The following is a 14427-nucleotide window of genomic DNA, read 5'->3' on the forward strand; positions in this document are numbered from 1 at the left end:
TTAGAGCATGTTAACTCTGCAGTACAGGAGCTTTATATATCCTTCCTAATGCACTTTGGAGACTTTGCATGCCTTTGTATAGGTGGTCTGATTTAGGGAACAGGACTTTACTGATTATTTTTCAGTTACTAAAACAAACAGGATTTTATATATAAAACACATACATCTGGGTATATACACACACTTTCAATAAAGTCATACGCTAAATATCTTGGGCCAAATTCTATTCTCAATAACACCAGCAGATAGGCCCTAATCCTGCAAAAATTCATGCATGTGAGTGAAAGGACTACTCACATGTGTAAAGTCAGTCCAGCGGGACTACTCATATGTGTAAAGTTACCTGTGTATGTTAGTTTTTACAGAATCAGGGCCTAAAATCAAAGTGACTCCATAAACTACACTGGGTTTGGACTCCTGTCACTGAGAGCTGAATTGGGATTTTTGTATTTATTCACCACCACCACCACCACCACCACTCAGAATTTTAACTTAAAGTTTCTTTATCAGGGGGTCGGAAAATTCCCGAATATGTGTTTTCTTTCTGTTTAGACGTTGGGCCAGCAGCAGTGCAGGTAGGGCGGTATGGTACGGTATGCCATAGCAGCAAGGCATTTGTAGCTGGTACGGCGTCCTGGAAAGAGGAAGAGCAAAAGGTGGGCCTGTTGGGTGGCCCCACGCCCGCAGCCCTTCCAGTGCAACTTTATTGCCCCCAGCCCTTCCATGCAAGGTCTCCTCCCATCTGTACAGTAACCAGCCCTGCCGGAGAATAGGGCTGGGGGCAGATCAGCAGCGCCTGAGGAGCTGCGGGCATGGGGCCAGCCAGTGCCCCATGTTCTGCTCCTTTCCCCGCTGCGGTTCCCGGGAGAGCCCTGAACCACACGGCTCTCCCGGGGACCGCAGCAGGGAAGGGAGCGGAACCCCAGCCCTTCCATGGCGCTGCGCCTCCTCCGGCTCCCCGCAGCAGCTGTGCGGGAGGACGGTGCTGGGAGCGGTACAGCCACTGGAGAAGCTGCTGCCCGTCCCAGCGGAGAAAGGAGGACCTCCGCCCTGCCCTTCCACGGTGCTGCGTCTCTCGGGAACCACAGCAGGGAAAGGAGCAGAGCGCGGGGCCACAGGCGGCCCCAGGCCCGCAGCTTCTCCAGCGTGGCTGCTGTCTCACCCCCAGCCCTGGCGGGGCTGGCTGCTGTACAGACAGAGGAGACCCTGCGTGGAAGGGCTGGGGCAGTACGGCAGCTGCGCCGGAAGGAGGACAGTCAGAGCCCCCTCTCCCCAGGTAAGGGGGGGGGAATCATGGAGAGGGGATGGGGAGAGCACGGAGGCCCCGGGCTGGGTGGGGAGGAGTCACGTGGAGGGGCACGTGAGGTCACACGCCCCCCCCCCATGGGCCAGGTAGGGCCATACCAGTAAGAAATGGATTCCGCTTGCACCACTGTGGGCCATTCTCCTATTAACATAAGTGGAAGTTATCTGAATTGCACCCAGGGCAGAATATACTTAGGGTCAACAATAATGATACTCGATATTTTTAATAACTTATGTGTTCAAAATTCTGTACAGACACAAACTAACCACAACACCCCTATGAGATTGAGGGGGAAAGGAGGTAAGCATTATCCCTGTTTTACAGTGGAAAATTGAGAAAGAAAGGTGAAGTGACTTTCCCAAGGCCAAATTCTTCCCTCATTACCAGAAGTGTAACTCCACTAGTTTAATGGAAAAAGAAAAGGAGGACTTGTGGCACCTTAGAGACTAACAAATTTATTGGAGCATAAGCTTTCGTGAGCTACAGCTCACTTCATCAGATGCATTGCTTATGCTCCAATAAATTTGTTAGTCTCTAAGGTACCACAAGCCCTCCTTTTCTTTTTGTGAATACAGACTAACACAGCTGTTACTCTGAAACCTAGTTTAATGGAGTTGCCCCCAGGAAAGTGAGGGAAGAATTTGACTATCTCTGCTTGAAATCAAATGCTTTTAATTGTCCTCAAAAATACCACACGGGCGCCACTGAAATGAGTGATTTCAGCATGCTGTGTTTTATTTTCCATGTTTCTTTGGTACTCCAATAATGTCAGAAAACAGGAACGGAGACAGAGGTCATGAGATCTATTGAAAAGAGGGTAACGTGGCTTCTAACAAAAATATTTATCATCACAAAAAACTAGTTTGATTACATGAGAGCTTGCAGTGGTGGTGTCTGGTGATGTGCTGCCTAAAATTATGATGATAATACAAAGCCAGGCTCCTTATTTGTTTCAAAACACCCACTTGCATTTTTCTTAATAGAACAATCAGTTTGTGACAATGCCAGGTTCACGGAAACTCCTCCAGGAATACACTCTGAAGAATGACTTTTTGATCCTGTTGTGTCCATTTAGCCAGCACATAGACTGAGAATCTCACTGTTGGCTTTCTAACATTGGATTTATAGAATGTTAAAATTAACAACAGGTGACTGGCAACATTACATGCACAGCAAGCAACGTGAAAAGATTGGCAGCTCAAGAGACACCTGTGAATCATCAAAATCTTTCCTCAGATAAACTCGGTAGTGATTCTGGTAGGTTTTCATGGTTATTTTATCTTTTTTTTTTCCCCCTCTCTGTCTCATGTTTCAGGGCAGGCATCATCCCTCTGTTGAAGTTCAGTGGGGCTTGATTTTGCAAGATGACCTGAGATAATCTCCCTGCTCTCCCATTTACCCATCTGTAAAATGCGAAGAATAGTACTCTCCTTCCTATCTCATAGGGGCACTTTGATGATTAATTAATTAGGGTTATATTGTGGGTAATCCTTGCTCAGGTGTGCAGCGAGGTTGGAAATGATCAAGGGTTTTCCTCCCTCTTTCCTCCTCATGAACACCCCATACCAGGACTAGTCATAATTGCAGACTTGTGCCCAGGGAAATATAGGGGCAGCTCTTTCCAGGAGTCCCTAGGGACTTGCATCACCCCAAAGGGAATGGAGAGGAAGAACAGTCATGAATCTTTTTGACCTGACCCTTTGGAGCACTACGGGGGAACGAGCTGCACTGCCCCCCAAGGACTTCATAAATGATCTGGAGGATGGTGTGGATTGCACTCTCAGCAAATTTGCGGATGATACTAAACTGGGAGGAGTGGTAGATACGCTGGAGGGGAGGGATAGGATACAGAAGAACCTAGACAAATTGGAGGATTGGGCCAAAAGAAATCTAATGAGGTTCAATAAGGATAAGTGCAGGGTCCTGCACTTAGGATGGAAGAATCCAATGCACCGCTACAGACTAGGGACCGAATGGCTCGGCAGCAGTTCTGCGGAAAAGGACCTAGGGGTGACAGTGGACGAGAAGCTGGATATGAGTCAGCAGTGTGCCCTTGTTGCCAAGAAGGCCAATGGCATTTTGGGATGTATAAGTAGGGGCATAGCGAGCAGATTGAGGGACGTGATCGTTCCCCTCTATTCGACACTGGTGAGGCCTCATCTGGAGTACTGTGTCCAGTTTTGGGCCCCACACTACAGGAAGGATGTGGATAAATTGGAAAGAGTACAACGAAGGGCAACGAAAATGATTAGGGGTCTAGAGCACATGACTTATGAGGAGAGGCTGAGGGAGCTGGGATTGTTTAGTCTGCAGAAGAGAAGAATGAGGGGGGATTTGATAGCTGCTTTCAACTACCTGAAAGGGGGTTTCAAAGAGGATGGCTCTAGACTGTTCTCAATGGTAGCAGATGACAGAACGAGGAGTAATGGTCTCAAGTTGCAATGGGGGAGGTTTAGATTGGATATTAGGAAAAACTTTTTCACTAAGAGGGTGGTGAAACACTGGAATGCGTTACCTAGGGAGGTGGTAGAATCTCCTTCCTTAGAGGTTTTTAAGGTCAGGCTTGACAAAGCCCTGGCTGGGATGATTTAACTGGGACTTGGTCCTGCTTTGAGCAGGGGGTTGGACTAGATGACCTTCTGGGGTCCCTTCCAACCCTGATATTCTATGATTCTATGATTCTATGACAGTGCAGCCAATCCACCTCCTGCTCCAGAAGAAGCCAGGTGGGGGGATTATGCTCTACATTGCCCCTTAGCTACGGTTGCATCTTAAACTAGCTCCTGTAGCTTGATTTTCAGTGGGCCTGAGTATTTGCAGTATTTAACCCCTCTGAAAAAAATCAGGCCATTGTTTGAACCACACTTTGGAGAACTTAGGCACAAAAGGGTTGCCATGGAAAGAAAGACAGAAGGAGAGAGAAAAACTGCATCCATGCATTATATTAAAATAAGATAAGCAGACACATTTTGCTTCAGAGAGCTCTGATTTCATCTCAGGAATTCCATTTCTGGAGGCTTCACATTATTGGTTTATGTTGGCATAAGAACACCAAAATGGAATGATAGTTGCATAACATGCATTTACTGATTATTTAGGGCTCAGTCCTGCAAACAGTGATAGGCATAACTGTTGGACTGTTATGGTCATTAACATTTAATTTTGCAGCAAATGTTTGGAGGATTCGGCCCTTCACCTCTTTGAGAATTGCTTCATGCTATAAGTTTATTCACTGACTAGCATGTTGTAAATTAAAATGGCATTTGAAAGAACTGCAGCCACTGTACCTAACAATATAACGGTCCTAGCAATATACTTCACTCCATGCACTTTTTTAAGGTGAGCCAATCACAGTGGAAAAGAGAGAATATTTAACAAGGTATTTTCATAATTAAGTGATTCTCACCCCCATTGTTTTTTTAAACCATGATTTAACATAAGAATAGCTATGCTGGGTCAGACCAATGGTCCCTCTAGCCCACTATCCTGTCTGACAGATACTTCAGAGGGAATGAACGGACAGAGCAATTACTCTCTTGTCCAGTTCCAGCTTCTGGCAGTTGGAGGTTTAGGGACAAACCGGTTGTGTCTCTGACCATCTTGGCTAATAGATAAGTTTGTGGAGGATGGCTAATTCTTTTTTGAACCCAGTTCTACATTTGGCCTTCATAAGAAATACTTTTGGCCTTTACAACACATTTAAAAGGCTGAAACTGTACAGTTTCCTTAATAATTTTCTTTTTTGTTCACCATTATAAAGACACAGTTTATTAACAAAGGGATGCTGGTGAGTAGCTGTCAATATGACTTTTGGATCGTAGCGTCTCTATCTATTCACTGCCCCCACCATTATAGTAGCTGATCAATTCAAACATTAATGGAGTTATTCTCACAACATCATCTTCACTTTACAGAGGGGTAACTGAAGCACAGAGAGAGACTAAGTGGCTTGCCTAAGACCATATATATATGGAATTTGTGGCAGAGTGGCGATTTGAGCCCAAGGCTCCCGAGTCCCATCCCCGTGTTTTAATCACGAGACCATTCCTTCCCTCTGTCAAGGCCTTTGAGTTTAAAATAAATAAATAAATCAATAAAATAAAAAAAATTAGCCCATACATATTTCAAAAGGCATTTGCATACCTAAGCCACCGTTCCAGCAATCACCTAAACTAGTGCTTTTTTTGGCAGCTAATACAAAGGAAAATAAAATGTCCAAAAGCACACCAGAAATTTAGGGTAACTGTTTTTAATTATGCATTTATTTTCACAATTCTTCAGCTTAAGCTCTGGGCCTACCATTAGGCATGTGTATATGGGCTTCTTCTCCCAGACAAAGACCTAGATTTCATTTTGCCAAAAGAAGAAACAGAAGATAGCTCAAATTCTGGGCCTATATATTTTGAGAAGTATTAGCTAATGACTGGCTCTGAATGAAGCCTATTCTTTCTCCCAAACATTTTGGGCCTGATGAAGAACTGTTGCCTGGCTATCAGTCTTGAAGAAGCTGAATTACCAAAATTATAAATGGCTAATCCAGCACTGTGGAAGGAGGGGAAGCGAGTTAGAAAAACACGAGTCAGCAAAAAAAAATCAACGTGAATAAGATTGTATTAGCATATATGCAAATAATAGTGGTTTTCCTTTTTTCTTTAACTGTCTGGCTAAAAGTAACAAATGTGTCAGTCTAGAGAAAAAATGAAATAGCAATATAGAACTATATGTCTGTATCTAATTTCCAAGAGTTCAGAAAGTTATTAGATGTCATATTGAATGCCATCAACTGCTGCATTGATAAAGTAGTCTTGATTGTTTTCTTTCATTAATTTTTTCAATACTGTGTCTTAGATAAATGGTTACATTTCCTTGCTGAAATGCAGATAGCAATAAATACTTAGAATGCCTCTAAAGAAGACAGATTAATTGGCTAATGGGGGGAACTAAATAGGGAGATAAAATAGAGTTCTTAAAATTGAAACCAAAGTATATTTGAGATTTTAAAGATATACTCCACTTTCTGCCAGTACTGATTCCTAAAAGAGTCCTACAAAAAGTGGAAACTAGGTCAAATTATGAAGGGTGAATATAAACAAACAACACGTGCATGTAGGGACAAAATTAGAAAGCCCAAAGTACAAAATGAGATTAAAATAGTTAGGGACATAAAGGATAACAAGAAACCAGTCTACAAATAAGAAGAAAGAGGAAGATCAAGGACAGGTAGGCCCATTACTCAATGGGGGGGGGGGGGAGAGAATAACAGAAAATGTGGAAATGGCAGAAGTGCTAAATGACTTTTTAGTTTCAGTTTTCACCACAAAGGTTAGTAGCAATCAAGCATCTAATATAGTGAGTGAAAATTGGTGAAAATTAGGTAGGAGCTGAGGCTAAAATAGGAAAAGAACAAGTTAAAAATCACTTGGACAAGTTAGATGTCTTCAAGTTGGCAGGGCCTGATGAAACACACAATGCATAGTCTTCACACAGTGCACAGTCAACCTGTGGAACTGTTTGCCAGAGGATGTTGTGAAGGCCAAGACTAAAACAGGGTTCAAAAAGAACTAGATAAATTCATGGAGGATAAGTCCATCAATGGCAGTTAGCCAGGATGGGAAGAGATGGTGTCCCTAGTCGTGGTTTTGGCAGAAGCTGGCAATGGGTGATGGAGGGATGGATCATTTGATGATTACCTGCTCTGTTAATTCCCGCTGAAGCACCTGGCATTGGCCACTGTTGGAAGATAGGATATTGGGCTAGATGGACTTTTGGTCTGAGCCAGTATGGCTTGTCTTATGTTCTTATCAAATACATCCTAGAATACTCAAGGAACTGACTGAGGAGCCATTAGGGATTATCTTTGAAAACTCATGGAAAATGGAACAGATTCCAGAGGACTGGAAGAGGGCAAATATAGTGCCAATCTGTAAAAAGGACAACCTGGGGAATTACAGAGCAATCATTTTAACTTCAGTATCTGGAAAGATAATGGAGCAAATAATCAAGCAATCAATCTGCAAACACCTAGAAGATAATAAGATCATAAGTAACAGTCAACATGGATTTGTCCAGAACAAATCATGTAAAACCAACCTAACAGCTTTCTTTGACAGGGCAACAAATCTTGTGGATAGGGGAGAGGCAGTAGATGTAGCATATCTTGACTTTAGTAAGACTTTTGATACTGTCTCATATGACCTTGTCAGAAACAAAGTAGGGAAATATAGCCTAGATGGAGCTATTACAAAGTGAGTGCATAACTTCCCAGAGACTAATCATCAGTGGTTCTCAGTCAAGCTGTAATAGGATATTGAGTGGGGTCCCACAGAGATCAGTCCTGAGTCCAGTTCTGTTCAATATCTTCATGAATGATTTAGATAATGGTGGCTAATACCAAGCTGGGAGGGGTTGCAAGTCCTTTGGAGGATAGGATTAAAATTCAATATGATCTGGACAAACTGGAGAAATGATCTAACGTAAATAGGATGAAATTCAATAAGGACAAATGCAAAGTACTCCATTTAGGAAGGCACAATCAGTTGCACACATACAAAATGGGAAATGATTGCCTAGGAAGGAGTACCATGGAAAGGGAGCTGGGGGTCATAGTGGATCACAAGCTAAATATGAATCAACAGTGTAACGCTGTTACAAAAAAAAACAAAACCCCAAAAACCCGAACATAATTCTGGAATGTATTAGCAGGAGTGTTGTAAGCAAGACACAAGAAGTAATTCTCCCACTTTACTCCATGCTGATACAGCCTCAACTGGAGTATTGTTTCTAGTTCTGGGTGCCACATTTCAGGAAAGATGTGGACAAATTGGAGAGAGAGTGCAGAGGAGAGCAACAAAAATGATTAAAGGTCTAGAAAACATGAGTTATAAAGGAAAGATTGAAAAAAATGGGTTTGCTTATTCTAGAGAAAAGACGACTGAGCGGGGAAACAATAACAGTTTCCAAGTACATAAAAGGTTGTTCCAAGGAGGAAAAACTGTTCTTGTTAACCTCCGAGGACAGGACAAGAAGAAATGGGCTTAAATAGCAGCAAGGACGGTTTAGGTTGGACATTAGGAAAAACTTCCTAATTCTCAGGGTATAGTAGGGCCTGATCAGTGGGCAATTTCCACTGACTTCAATGGGCTTTGGTTCAGGCCCTTAATGGAAAATAGCCCACCAGTAGCAAAAACGATATAGTCACAATTTTCAATTGGTAATTTAAGACACTTCAAAGGGACCAGATTTTCAGAAAGTGCTAAGCACCCTCCCTCTGAAAATCATGCCCATATCAGGTGCCCCAGGTTGGGCACCCAAAACTAAAGCACCCAACTTTTGAAAATCTTGGTCAATATCTTTTTTGATTTCCATGACTATTCACTACAGACTTGGTACCCTAGGATGTAAATCATCTCTCTTCTATTTTAAAGTGGTGAGTCAAAATCCTGTTGAGGAGGTATTTTTATACCTTTGATGCACAAATACAGTTTTAGATTATTTCTGATCATTTTTAAAGCCAAAGAAAAATCTGATCAAAAATATTTCACATACAAAGTAATAAAGGAAAATCACAGACAGATAAAGAATGCTTCAACCATTTAAGTATGGAAGAGCTGTCATTATGGCTATTTGTATTAGAAAGGGTGAAGTTAAAGAAAATTAAAACTGATTTGTCAACCCACAATCCCCCTACTCAGAGTCCCTATGTGTGGGCTTATGAATATCGAGAAGGAAGGATGAGTTAGCCCTAATTTTGCCTTTTTAATTAACACATATATTTACATAGCTGGCCGTGTTCTAGAAAGGGCTGAGCGGCTGTGTGTGTTTGGGGTTATTGAGTGTGCAGATTGTGTTTTGTGGGTTGTGTTGTGCTGGCAGAATTGTATCGATTTGTGCAGGTGGCAAGTGAGGGAATGTGCTACAATGAGGGGCTGTGTGTGTTTGGGGTTATCATGCATGATGATGTGTTGTTGTATAGGTGATTGTGTTGATTTGCATTTTTGGGGGTTGTGCTAGGAGATATGTTCTGATTTGTGTGGATGGCAGCTGGGTGCCTGGTGTGGCATTTGGGGCCAAGTAATTCACCATCTGTGCAGTCTCCCTTATACGAGCAATGACGTTGCATGCAAATTAACTGTAGAATATGGGTGCTGATTGGTTGAGTGATCACTGCTATCACAATGATCTAGTACTCTTGGCTTGTCCTAGGTAGATGCCTTACTGTAGCCGTACACCATATGGGTTTCAGAGTAGCAGCTGTGTTAGTCTGTATTCGGAAAAAGAAAAGGAGTACTTGTGGTACCTTAGAGACTAACAAATTTATTTGAGCATAAGCTTTCGTGAGCTACAGCAAACTTCATCGGATGCATTTTGTAGCTCATGAAAGCTTATGCTCAAATAAATTTGTTAGTCTCTAAGGTGCCACAAGTACTCCTTTTCTTTTTACCATATGGGTGTTATTCATAAAGTAAAAAATGGCTGATAACTTTAATACTGGATGATAAACTGCAAAACCCAGTGATGATTCAACAGGGTGATATTCTGAACAAAAAGAGCTCCCATCCATGTTTGTTGCTGCTTCCATCACTTCACACTGACTGTACAGACATAATAGACTTCAGTGTGACACAGAGAGAGTGACATTCCTAGAATCTAGATATAGATAAAATATATAATCTTGCAAAAAAAAACAATTAAAATGGTTAAAATACAATGAATAGTTGTATAGAAATATCATATTAAACCCATCTCCCAGCATACTTGGTTTAAATGAATGTGAGATACGAAAGATATAGGCTCTTTTGTACGTGTGAAATTTCTTTGCTTCATATGTCAGTTACACATCTCCAGAAAATGGAACAACTGAACTCACACTAGTAAGCCAGAGCATTTTTTCCTTCAACAAAAATATATTTTATGCTTCAGTTCCGTTATTAAATGAAGGAAAAGTACAAAGCGCACCGAAGAACTATTTGAGTTAGTTCTCATGCTGTGATGGACTGCCACTGAACATGTTATGCACGTCCATGATGTTCTGTCTGAACTAAATTTGGTGTGTAACAGGATATGATGCCCATGAGAGACAGGAGTCTGTTGTTGCCATCCAATCATTGTGTTTTAGGTCTTCCAGGGGATCTTTTCCATCCTGCTTTCATTGAGTCAAAGAGGATTCTTGCGGGGAAGTTTGTAGGCATTCGGAGCAAATGACCATACCACCTTAGAGAGCATTGGACAACTGTTTGAGAGAGCAGGACCTCTTTCGTTAGAAGAGAGCTCTTCATTTGAATTTGATTGATTTGAATGGGAACCATTCAATGGTTTTGATTATTTGGAGGTGCTTCATCAAAGGTTTATATATACACCTTTCATTAAAACACAATCATGGTAACATGTTCTAAAGTATAAGGAAACTACTAAGATTATGCTGACTCTCAGGAAAAATCTTTAGAGGGGTGTGAGAGAGAAGTCCAGTAATGCATTTAGATTTGATCCTTTTCCCATTAAATTTTAGGGAAGTTTTGCCATTTACTTTAATGGGAGCAGAATCAGTTCCCTTTATGGTAGGTCTCAGATTTCACAATCAGCTTGGTTGCTGCAGTGCTTCCAAGTCAACCAAGGAATTTTATTGCAGTAAAGGCTTCAGTTTTATTCTTTTAAAATGCCCCACTGTTATCTTGATATCTTCCCCCCTTTGTAGTATAATCATCTGGTTTCCCATACGTTCCGGTAAGACTTCAGAATGAGAAAGAACATAAAAGCAAATTTTCTGTGTCTGAAAAGTATCTAAGCCTTAATGTTGTAATTTCTTCTTTTTTCATCTCAGATGCTTTTCTCCACCACAAGGCTTCATGGATTGCTTTGAAATCATCTAATGCAGTGTTTCTCAACCTTTTTGATACCAGGGACCAAATTTACTGCCTTCCTAAACTATGTCAGGGAAATCTCAGGGACCAGCACCAGTGCATGGCCTGGTCGTTGAAAAATACTGCTCTAATCCACCTATAGGTCTTTTTGACAAATTAGAGATGCCATTTGTACTGTTGTAGCAGATTGTGTCAACATTTTCATTAGAAAATTCACTTTTCAGAAGTTTATAACTCTGTAGACAAACACAAATCACTCCTCTTTTACTTCAGTTTCAAAGAGCAAGCATCACAACCACCCTCCTTTGTGTTGGAGATGGTTTATGGACATCCAGCAGCTTTTGTGATTATTAGGTTCTTTCTGTCTCTTGTAAAAGTTTTTATTATGATTACTTTCAGAAGACCAATAAAACTATCCTATCCGTAGGATCAGTAAACAGCCAATGACAGTTCATTCTAATGAGGTAATGCGTGTAACTGGACTCCCTCAGAATATTGTTTGGGTTGGAGTTTCTCTGAAATGTATCTGAACTGGAATTCTTGGGTGTGATTCTCCAATTTTTTTTGCACCTTGTGTTGTCATTAAACAACAGCACAAAGCAGTGGAGAATCACACCTTCTGGTTCCACTACGTTTATACAGTTTGAGTTTAGCTCTGAAGAAAATTAATTGCTTTTCTAAGTCACCTCTTAAATACATCAATAAAGCCTGAAAATCTCTGTCTCTGGGAATGCATCTGCAATACAGTGTTTCAGGGGCTGCTGGATTCATCACAAGACTCTTGCCATACCAGCTCACTTGAGTTCAGGATACAATCTTTGCCAGCACTATGAGGCCAGCTTTCTCCCTTTTTTCTCTCATATATACAGCACATCACACTATTGCCAGCCCCAAGCATTTAAAAATAATGAGTCAGGCTCACAAAAAATCATAATATTGGAATCATGAGATTTTTTTTAAATACCACATTTTGGATTCTTGTTATTTGAATTCTGGTGTTTGATCCTTTAAGGTTCACATTTTCAAGGTTTTATCCAAAGCCATGGGGCTAGAAACTTACTTTTATTTTAAAATGAAAGCCAAGATTCTCAAATTACATGAATCCAGGAGCTGGGGCCTTAAGAAAACCACCTAATATTGTGTGACTAGGAAACGTTGGCACCATTATATTTTATCATCATTTTCCAATTTGTTTCCATACTGTGTGCATCACAACAACTGATGAAGAAAGCAACATATGTCGTTAGCACTACGGAGGTAGACCAAATCATAAGGCTCATATATGGATCCAAAGTTCAAGGGAGTTCAGCCCAATACAGAAAGATATGCATGAGACAAGCGATTCTATTTTTAAAGTCTGATAGGGTTCACATCCAATATCTCATTTCTAATTACAACAGAATATAGTCCTGACAGTGCAGCCCTTTTCAATAGCATATAATCTTCCATTCACAGTGGGTGAAATTTACCTCATTTCAAAGGGCTCATCTCTGGCCAGTTAAGAAGCAGTGATTAGCAGCTGCAATCTGCCAAAAGTAATTCCAATTAGATTTTACAGTGCTCAGTGCCTTTCAGTGTCAAACACTCTTATTACAGAGAACCCCATAGTGATCCAAACCTCACAAATGTGGTTGAAGAAAATCACTATCAGCCTTCAAAGTCTTAAAAAATGTTTTGTAAAAATCAAATCGTACCTGTTCTAATATTTGTCTGAGATTAATACCACATGTAACATAATATGTAATTTTACTAAAGCTTTCACAGCTTGGGAAAACAGCCTAGGGAAGCAACTTGTTTCCTTACTAGAGAAGGTCACAATTTAACAAGCCTTGGGAGTGCTTGATTAAAGAACAAATTTTAAAGGAAAAACATTAATTTTTTTTAAACAACAAAATCCCTAACCAATTATATCTTGGAAATTAGTCTAGAAGAAGCTGCTAGAGGAGTCTGGCTGTTCATAGAAGTTAAAGATGGAAAAGAATTACATCATCCAGTCCATTTCCCTGCCAATGCAGCATTATTCCCTGCAGTTCATTTTCTAGTGCTTAGTTTTTTAAGTCCCAAAAGAGGGAAAGTTCAAGCAGTTCCTTTGGAAGAGTATTCCACAGCCTGAATCCTCACCATCAAGGGTGACCCATCTTGTCACCCCTTTTCTTCCCAGCTATTCAACCTAAAGTTTCCCCTTTCTTAATTTCATCCCCACAAGTAGTACACTGAAGAATTCCTCTCCCTTCTTAGGGCTGATACCCTTCCAATATCTGTAGACTTACATCCTCCCTTGAGGGGACATGTTGACATTCCTAGAAATGGGATATTTCCAGGATTAGGAGTATTCCACACTGTGGAAATGTATAAAGAAGGAATATGGGAATTGGTAGGCCAACTCTCCCACCCAAGTGCTCTATAACAGCTTTCACTTGTTCCCTGCTCTTTAAGTACCAGTTGGAAGATCAAAAATATTGCCTTCCTGCCCATGGGCATCCGGGTAATTCTTTAATTTGTGCTTCCAACAGAGATTGCATTAAACTCCTTGACTCCCTCAGGGACACAAGACTCCCCTGCAAGACTTTTCCTAATGGATTGACAGCATTGATACAACATCACTTGTTTTTTGACTCTTCAGTTAAGAAGTTCTTGGAGAGGGGAATGGAGAAGACAAGAGAGGGATAGAGAGGTGTAGTAACTAGTATACGTTCTTGGCCAAATGGTCACTGAATACACAAGAGCATAGGTGTTGGAACTAGGGGTGCTGTGGATGCTGCCACATCTCCCTGGCTTGAAGTGGTTTCCATCATATGCAGGGTTTACAATTTGATTCAATGGCTCTCAAAACCCCCACTCTACAGATTGTTCCAGGCAGCACCCCCGCATGAGGGAGAATCTGGACTGGATGAATATGCACAGGTCTGAGAGTCATGTAGAAATATGGGGATTCTGCTATAATAGACAAACATATAAGAGATGCGATAATCTATTCATCTTTAATCCAAAATGGCTCTATTATTGACAGCTGCACTAAGTTACAGACTTTCTTCCCATTCAGCAATGGATCCTATGCCGTGCATTTATACTATTTTCAGTATCTGTGGCATTAGACACTTGTGTGACTGTAAGAGGGAGCTATATCATTAGATATCATTGTTAATCCCACAATAACCTTAAGTGGTAGTGAACGAGAGGCTAGATTTCTCGTTGATTGAAGAGTCAGTGCAGGATACGAGTTTAAGCGTGGTGAACGCATTTTCTTGTTAATCAAGCCATTTC

The 14427-nt window shown here is 41.2% G+C and overlaps 1 protein-coding gene and 1 long non-coding RNA gene across 6 annotated transcripts in view; one reads left to right on the forward strand and one right to left on the reverse strand.

Annotated features, from left to right (window-relative positions):
- Window positions 1-14427, reverse strand: part of LOC119843621 — a 164665-nt gene that overhangs the window by 77314 nt on the left and 72924 nt on the right. The window contains exon 3 of one of the 4 annotated variants that reach the window (XR_005289039.2): window positions 12633-12689. The exons of the other annotated variants lie outside the window; for them this stretch is intronic. This is a non-coding gene — a long non-coding RNA (uncharacterized LOC119843621). The remainder of the gene's footprint in view (window positions 1-12632; window positions 12690-14427) is intronic. 4 annotated transcript variants of the gene reach the window in all.
- The window catches only part of COL8A1 (collagen type VIII alpha 1 chain), a 110239-nt gene that overhangs the window by 17727 nt on the left and 78085 nt on the right, over window positions 1-14427 (forward strand). The gene's annotated exons all lie outside the window — the stretch shown is intronic.

The sequence above is a fragment of the Dermochelys coriacea genome, chromosome 1, assembly GCF_009764565.3.
Source record: "Dermochelys coriacea isolate rDerCor1 chromosome 1, rDerCor1.pri.v4, whole genome shotgun sequence".
NCBI lineage: Eukaryota > Metazoa > Chordata > Testudines > Dermochelyidae > Dermochelys > Dermochelys coriacea.